Source organism: Zingiber officinale, chromosome 9B (assembly GCF_018446385.1).
Source record: "Zingiber officinale cultivar Zhangliang chromosome 9B, Zo_v1.1, whole genome shotgun sequence".
Lineage (NCBI taxonomy): Eukaryota > Viridiplantae > Streptophyta > Magnoliopsida > Zingiberales > Zingiberaceae > Zingiber > Zingiber officinale.
In genome coordinates, this window is record NC_056003.1 from 96,147,196 (window position 1) to 96,156,349 (window position 9,154).

The window sequence follows — 9,154 nt, forward strand, 5'->3', positions numbered from 1 at the left end:
AATCCATGCCCAATATACTGTCATAATCTTGCATGTCAAGCACTATCAGATCACAGTAGAGTACTCTGTCTGCGATTGTGATGGGTGCATCTCGCAGCATATGAGTAGATGGCATTACTTCTCCCGAAGGCAGGGTTGTTAAGACTTTGTCATTTAAGGCTTGTGGTGGTATCTCTAACTTCTCCATGAAGGGTGTAGAGACAAACGAGTGTGTCGCCCCTGTATCAAATAACACATTAGCATATTGACTGAAAATAGGCAGCTGACCTGTGACAAGTGTAGAGGCACTTGCCACATCATCTTTGGTAAGAGAGAAAACCCTGGCGTTCGTCGTATCTGGCGGGGCTTCCAATCTCCCTTGGCTAATTGGAGTTCCTTCAATGGCAGACTGCATCAGGTGTAGCTGTGAGGGGGCACTCCTGTTCTGGTTATACTGCTGGGATGGTGTCTGGGACTGGATAGGGCAATCTCTGGCCATATGTCCTTCCCGTCCGCAACTGTAACACTTTCTCGTACCCTTGTGGCATACTCCGGAATGCTGCTTCCCACAAATGGTACACTGAGGGTACTTAGGTTGCTTATTTGCTGGTCCTCCTTTAGTGTTGTTCCATTGCTTCCTTTTTCCATTAGAGTTTCCTTTCCAGCTCGTTTTGGTACCCTGAGGTTTCTGTCCTTCCGTCTGTGCCTGATTCTTATTCTCGTTCATCGCCTTCTGATAATGTTCAGTGATCAGGGCGCTGCTGACTAGTTCTTCTGTAGTCTGCAGTCTTTTAATTCCGCCGGTGACATTCAATACTATCTCGGGTCGGAGCATTTTTAGCATCAGTCTAACCCTTTCTCTTTCTGTGCTGACTAACTCTGGGCAGAGGCGTGCAAGATGGTTGAAGCGCTTCACTGCTTCGTTCACTGATAAGTCACCTTGCCGGAACTCGGTGAACTCGTCGTAATGCCGGTTCGTTACTTGCATATGGAAGAATTCCTCGAAGAATTCTGCCTCGAAGTCCGTCCAGTTCATCAGATTAACTTGTCTCTTAGTCTTTACTCTTTCCCACCACATTCTTGCGTCTCCGGAAAAATAGAATGACACGTATTTGATCTTTTCCGATACGGGTCAGTGTAGCAATTCTACAATACTTTCCACCGTCTTGAACCAGGCTTGGGCGTCCCATGGCTCACAAGTACCCGAGAAGTTCTCCGGCTTCAGCCTTAGCCACTGTATCAAGTAGGTCTCCTGTCGGACCACTGGGGCGCTACCGGTGGTACTGGTGCAGCTATTGGTATGACGGGAACTGCATTCTGATTTACTGGTGGGGTGACAGGGTTTCCTTGCTGATTCATCAGAGCAGTGATTACTTGTTGTTCTGTGATCTGACGCTGGAGATCTATGACTACCTGGGTTAGATCTGGTGGGGTCACTATCTCATCGGCCCTGTTACCGTGCCTTCTAGCCATATCTATTTTCATAAATAACAATAAGGCTAGCATAAGTCTAGAGTCATCCCTACTTACATTCGTGCACATTAAATATCGCTTATCATACATAAAGGAAATCCATATCAGTCATACTTAGGTCATGGATACTAAAATATTTCCTATCATACATAAATAGAATCACTATGTGAAAATGTGAAATAGACTTCGCCAATGGTTACTTCGGCAATTAGTAATGACGAAGTAATATATGATAATCAACTTCGATAACAAATTCGATGTAGTAAATTTGATTTTAGACTTCAGAGGTTTAAAAATACGAGTCTCACTTTTAATTTTATCTGATATTTTACTTCAAAATATATATTCGATGAAGTAATACGTTATAAAATAAAATTTATATAGCTAAGTGTTGAAGTAATAAGTAAATGGATTAAAATTTGTGGTGGCTAAGGCTTGAACCGGTTTACCTTTTTTCTCAACCCCTGCTAAAATCCAATTCTACCAAAAGCTTCGATCCTATCTCATCTTTCTCCTTCGCTTTTTATCCTCGACGCGTGACGGCCACCCAACGAACAACCTCACTTTTTCTCCCCGACGCACGACGACCATTCGACTGCAACCTTCTCTTTCGTGTTCATCTACTACAAGAAAATTAGGATTTCACAACACTTAAAAGACAATACTTTTTAAAAAAAGTGTTGTCTTTTACTTTTTTATAATACTTTTCACTAAAATCGTTGTCTATATTTTATATTTCTTATAAAAGATAATGTTTTTTTAAATATGTGTTGTCTATTAGTATTTTTTTTTTTAAATCAAAGGTAATGTTTTACAAAAAAAAAAAAAAAAAGTATTATCTATGAACGTTTTTTTTAATATCTATAAGAAGGGTTGTCCAAAACCTCCCTGACCGAAAACTTCACAAGTGTTGTCCAAAACCTTAAACTCCACGAAATTAAAACCTAGCCTCTCAAACTCATGTCCGTCGAAACTCCACAAAAACGCATCTCTGCCGAAACTCCACATAAATCTATCTCCACCGAAACTTTCCTCCCACTGCCCGCACCTAACCTCCTTCGTGACCTAGCCTCATCTGCCACCCCCACCAGCGACCTAGCTTCCTCCTCCCCTCCGTCGTCGCTCTTCTTCGTTGCCGTTTTCTTTAACTCTTTTTCTTTGCGGTCGTCGTTCACTATTTTCCCCTATGCCAGACGACGACGAGGGCAGAGGAATCAGGAGGGATTTTTTTTTCAAAGTTAGGTAACATTGACAACACTTGTTAAAGACGAAACCACTTGAGGGCAGAGACATGGGCAAGTCGGAAGAGGTTCTGAAGGCTGCAAATATAGACGAGGAGGCGGAGGGGGCAAACAGCCATATAGGTAAGGAGGCGAGCAGTTTATTAAAAGGTTCTACGAGCAGCTTCACCTCCAGCAGAGGATTACTCCAATGACTCCGGTGTAGAAACGATTCACTTGTCTTCCTCTAATCCTGAAACCCTCGTCTTTGCTTTTTCAAGTCTGATTGGGAATTTGATTGAATTTTTTTAGTGGAAAATTATGCAAAGTAATAGATTTTACCTTTTGGAACACTCGCATGGCTTCTTCTTGAGTCTTTTCATCTTTTCTCATCCATTTTGTTCTTTTTTTTGAATAGACATAGAGTTTATTAATTTGATTGCTCTTTTGAATGAATAAATAGGCTGAAACAAAACAACTCATATATGAACAAACTGTTTTCTTTCTTCATTTGCAACTTTTGCAGTAGATTTGCCTTGCAATAGTGATGTTTTTTTGTAGTCCCTTTGACTTGTGTAGGCTTTTCCTTTGTGATCGGCTTTGTGAAGGCTGTGAGGAAGTTCACTTCGCCGAGAGCACAACGCAAGAGATTGGTAACGCCTCTTTTTTTGTAATCAGTGCTTCTCCTGCCCTTGGATTATCTCAATAGGATGTTCTGTTACAGGTCAATAAGAATGCTTTCTTACTGAAATCAATAGATGAATTGTTTTTGAAGGGAAGGAATGAAGTAAATAACGCGGTTCTCTGAAAGAGCTTATGCAAAAGGTACTGCTACAGATATTTTTCTCCTTCAATGCCACATTATATGTTTCATATTCTCTAATTCTATGAAGGTTGGTCAGATGATATGACTGAAATTTGTCAATATATACTTTAACCCGCTTGACAAAATTCAATTTTTGCTGTGTACGACTTTTGTTGATAACTGGATGGCTAAGATGGATGGCAGAGGAATTTTTATCATATTTTTAATATTTAGAACTATAAGTTTATCCTGATAGATTAACATACAAAAGTTATATGTACTAAATCTAATGTTACTGGATCTATTTTCTAAGTGCTATCCGATAGGAATACAATCTGTAAACATGCTCTAAATGGCTAATTGTTATTGTTGTATTGATTTACCATTTATCTCATGAATTTAAACTAACAAGGGAGTAATGTGATCAAATACTTTTTAAAATGGTATATTATTTCTTATAGAACAAGCCATCTCGAATAAAGAATAATGCCTTAAGAGCCATAATTTTGTTTCAAATCATTTACTGATCATCTCAGTATTTGATCGGCATAATAAGAGGTTAGCACTTCAAACATACTGATCTACATATCTTAACTTTGTTCCAAACCAAGTAGTGAACTGTTAAACGAAAGACGATCTAAATACTAATCTAAATGCTTTACAATATCTTGTTCCTATTTTAAACATCAAGAGTCAAGAGCTAAGGAAAAAGAAGCCAAGAGAATGGAGAGTATACCTAGAGAAGATGAAGGCCTGCAATTAATCCTCTTATTGGGTTTATGAAGTTATTTCTCAAAAGCTCAATCATTTGATTCCCTAACATCATTATTTGTTTGCTCAATTGATTTTATTGTAAATTGAAGAGTTTGAATGTGTAGGCTTATAATAAGCTTTCACATCATCAAGCATATCTTGGGTGAAGCTATTGAATGTTGTTAATTGCTCACATTTTCATGCATGCATCTTTTTGTCTTACTGAATTCTTTTTATGCATCTATATTTTCTATTAATATTAGATAGAAGTTGTGTCTTGTTGATTATTTGAATGACAGATTATTTTTTATGACTGAATTGTACATTCATGTATTCCATGAATTCTGTTTGTTACTATCTGCATGAGTTTCAATATAAGAATTTTTTTCACTGTCTTATTTGTTGGTTGTCAAATTGTTGGAAGAATTTCTTGTAAAACATTATGTATTGTGAACGGAGACTATGCTTGACAAACTATTGTGACCAAGTACGTAGTAGATTATACTGATTTTGAATGCATTCGATTCATTATATGTTGTAAAAATAATTTTCTATTGTTTACAATGTAGTGGGGTCAAGATATACAATGCATCAAGGGGTATTTCAAAAGGACCGGGTTTTAAACAATTGACAGTATGTATTGTGACTATGTATTTAGACAACAATTAATAATTTTTATTATTTGGATTGTGACTTATTGTATAACATTTTCAATTTCATTAGGGTAATCTTAAACAAAATGGTGGTGTTGAATGTGGCAATTGTGTGATGTGGTACATGAAAGAGATAGTCTTGGATGAAGATTCACAATTGGAGAGAAAGGTGAATTTCTTCTTTATGAAATATTTTCTTTATAAAATATTGAGTCATTTTTTATTGATCCTCAAACTTCTGTTAATGTTTCAGTTTGCAGCATCAAAAAATAAACAGTATTACAATCAATCTCAGTATGATGAAGTCAGAAGTGAATGGAGAGAATTCGTCAACTTCTATGTGGGTGCCTAAGTGTAGGCTATGATATAAATTTTAGACATGTATTTAGAGATTTATGTACAAAAGTTTTTGGGTTATGGTTAAACATGTCTTTTATGAATACACTTTTGGATTGTATTTGATACATATTTGTGATATATTTGTTTAATTTTGGTGGTAAAAAATATTGTGTTGTAATAAAATATTATAATATAATTTTTTATCAATTAAAATTGTATTGCAGTAAAATATGGTCAATTACTTTGATACTATAAATAAGTGATGAAGTAATACAATAAAAAAGACTTCGCTAAATTTAAATAGTGGTGTAGTTAAAGAAATTATTTATTTCACTACTGATCAAATTTACGAAGTAGTTCGTATAAATAACTTCACTACATTGATTCTTTTGTTGTAGTAAAATATACTCTATTACTCCTATATTATATGATGAAGTAATACAATAATAAATACTTCAACTAAGACAAATTATGCAGAAGTAAAATTAAATATTTACTACACCAGAATTTAAAAATTGTGAAGTTGTATACCTAATTTACTTCGTCAAACAATGAAACCTATGAAGTAATATATTATCAACTACTTCGGTCATTTTACTAGTCTCGATGAAGTAATAGAGTTTTTTTACTTCGAAAACGGTCCGATTTTGAACCGGTTTTGGACCGGTGATAGACTTCGGTAAACGTGTGGTGAAGTAAAAAATTGATCCTTTTACATCACGTGCGTCTACTTCGGTAATTATCTACCTATTACTTCGGATAATATCCGAAGTCTATTGTCGATTTTCACATAGTGAATAGAGTAAGTACAGAAAGTCTTACGTGGAGCGGCAGGATAGAGGCTTGATGTGTGTGTAGCGAGAAGGCTAACCTGGCTCTGATACCAACTTGTAACGCCCGCCCCTCTTGCTAGTAGGGCGGGGTTACTTTACTACTTGCGGAAACATACATGCATATCAAAATTTCTTTCTAAAGTAAAACAGCGGAAGTATCATGAAGTCATGCGGAACCTTAACCTAAATAAACTTAGTTCATGTCAACATAAAGAAAAATAACATAAGCAGGTCTTTTATTTGTCTTAGCCGAGCCACCGCCACACACATCTCTTGCCTCTTCTGCGGCTCCCCTAGTTCATCCATTCTTTGCCTTTATCTGCGGTACAAGGAAAGTAATCTATAAGCACACAGGCTTAGTAAGATCCTTTCCTACTCACAAAAATCATATATCACAGCATAATCACATAAGCATATAACAATGGAATCATAATCATCTAACATCATATTGTGAAAACTTAGCATCATAACATATCATCTCATAAAGAACATCATGTTATATCATATCATAAATCATAAGAGCATCATGTCATACAAATCATAAGGCATAGCATATCATAAAGAAGTATCATGATGTATCATATCATCAATAAAGAAACATCATGTCATATAAATCATAAAAGCATATCATATCATAAATCATAAGAGCATCATGTCATATAAATCATAAGGGCATAGCATATCATATCATGCAATATGTCTTTTAAAACATGTGTCATGTCATGTGCAAGATGTCTTTAAACATATCATATAGTACTTGAACATAATATCATCATGAGGGCCCGACTTGTACCACATACATACATAAATGTGCGCAATCCCTAGGACAGGGTAGCTAGCCTTGAACCTACAAGGGAACTAGGTACGTACTACGACCGTCGACTTAGGGCCATACTAAGGAGTCCATCCCATTTTACTAGACCCGTTCATAGTCCGTCGGCCTAGGGGCGCTTATGGAGTCCACCCTTGGTACAAGCCATACAAAGTAAAATAGCATATCATGGTTTATGTCGTAACATAGCATATCATATCTTGTCATATCAAGAAAAGTGCTCTTAGTCCCCAAGGAGAATCAACTCTTAGGCCTTCACTTGTCATATCATAGAGAGTGCTCTTAATCCCAACAAATAGAGAAGAAACTCTTAGGCCTTTACTTATCATATCATAAAGCATGCATACTTGGGCACATAGCACATCATAAGAGACATTATCATGCATGGATCATAAGCATACATAAATGAGCATGTTACTTGTCATATCATAAAGCATGCATACTTGAGCATATAGAACATCATAAGAGACATTATCATGCATGGTTCATAGGTATAAATGAACACATCACCTATCATAGAAAAACATAATCATGCATGGAATCATTAAATAACATCTCTTAAATCATAACGTAGCATGTGAGGCACATCTAGGCTTCTAATCCCATCATGGCCGAAAGTTCAAGAGTATGAACTTAAACTCTAAACAACATACAAGCCTAAAAATCTCATGTTAACTTCATATCATATCATAAGGAAAATCATAAGCATGTTAACCCAATTTTTAAGCTTTCCTAGGTCTTGATCCTTATCATGGCCGAAAGTTCATGAAGAAGGAAATTAAGCTCAAACAACATACAAGCATAAGAATCTCATGTTAACTTCATATCTTATTATAAGGAGGGTCATAAGCATGTTAATCAAATTTTTAAGCTTTCCTAGGTCTTGATCCTTATCATGGCCGAAAGTTCATGAAGTAGGACAATAAGCTCTAAACAACATACAAGCATAAATATCAAGCTAACTTCATATCATATCATAAGGAAAGTCATAAGCATGTTAATCCAATTTTTTAAGCTTTCCTAGGTCTTGATCTTTATCATGGCCGAAAGTTCATGAAGTAGGACAATAAGCTCTAAACAACATACAAGCATAAATATCAAGCTAACTTCATATCATATCATAAGGAAAGTCATAAGCATGTTAATCCAATTTTTTAAGCTTTCCTAGGTCATGATCCTTATCATGGCCGAAAGTTCATGAAGTAGGACAATAAGCTCTAAACAACATACAAGCATAAATATCAAGGCAACTTCATATCATATCATAAGTGAATTCATGAGCATGCAAGATTTAATTTTAAGCTTCCTTGGACCCTAAATTTGATTATGGCCGAAAGTTCATGAAGAAGAAAATCAAGCTCTAAACAACATACAAGCATGAATAACTAGCTAACTTCATATCATATCAATAGGGGATTCATGACCATGCTTGGTTTAATTTTTAAGCTTCCTTGGACCCTAAAATTCATCATGGCCGAAACCCTAATTCCCTAAGGTGGCATGTATTTAGGTTCCAAAAATCATACCAGTGTGAAAAACACTAAGTACTCTTCATAACATATTAATAAGCAAGTCATGATCATGGTAGACTAAATTTTTAACCTCTCTTAGTTAATTTCTCTATCATGGCCGAACACTTCATGAGCATAGATTTAGGTTTAAAGCAATATACAAGCATAAAAATACCAAACTAATATCTTATCATAGGGTACATATCATAAAGACATAGTGAGCATACTTAGTTTAGGTCTTAAGCCTTCCTAATCTTTTATTCACACTTGGCCGAAAGTTCAAGAGCATGGATCTAAGTTTTAGGTAAGCATACAAGCATAAGAAACATTCACTGACTCCTATACTGGGGTACATATCATAGGAGCATAGTGAATATGCTTGGTTAGGTCTTAAATTTATCTAAATTCTTTGTTCAAGATTTTGGCCGAAACTTCAAAGAAGTGATTCTAGGTTTTTAAGCATTCTAACCTCATGGAAAATACGTAAACAACTTGTACCATAGGTGAGGGGATACTTACAATTTGTTGCTTGTTTTTCCTAAGGAAGATGGTACCCTTGTGAAGAGGAAGAAGAAGCTTCTCTTCTTAGTTTTCTCCTTTCTTCTCTTGCTTGTAAGGAGTAGATCTTGAGGACTCCTTCTTGTGAATTTGTTTTTCTTAGCAAGAAGAAACTTAGCTTGGATTTTCGGAAATGATAGAGGAAGAGGTTTAGGTCTCGGTGGAGAAGGAAGAAGGAGAAGGAAGGAGGAGGAAAAA

General features: G+C 36.0%; 1 long non-coding RNA gene across 1 annotated transcript; it reads left to right on the top strand.

The window, feature by feature from the left end:
* The first annotated feature begins 2,352 nt into the window (after positions 1-2,352).
* Positions 2,353-5,367, top strand: LOC122025467. Its single transcript, XR_006123724.1, has 5 exons — positions 2,353-3,325; positions 3,397-3,497; positions 4,800-4,863; positions 4,954-5,052; positions 5,137-5,367. It is a non-coding gene; the product is annotated as an uncharacterized LOC122025467 (long non-coding RNA).
* Positions 5,368-9,154: the final 3,787 nt, after the last annotated feature.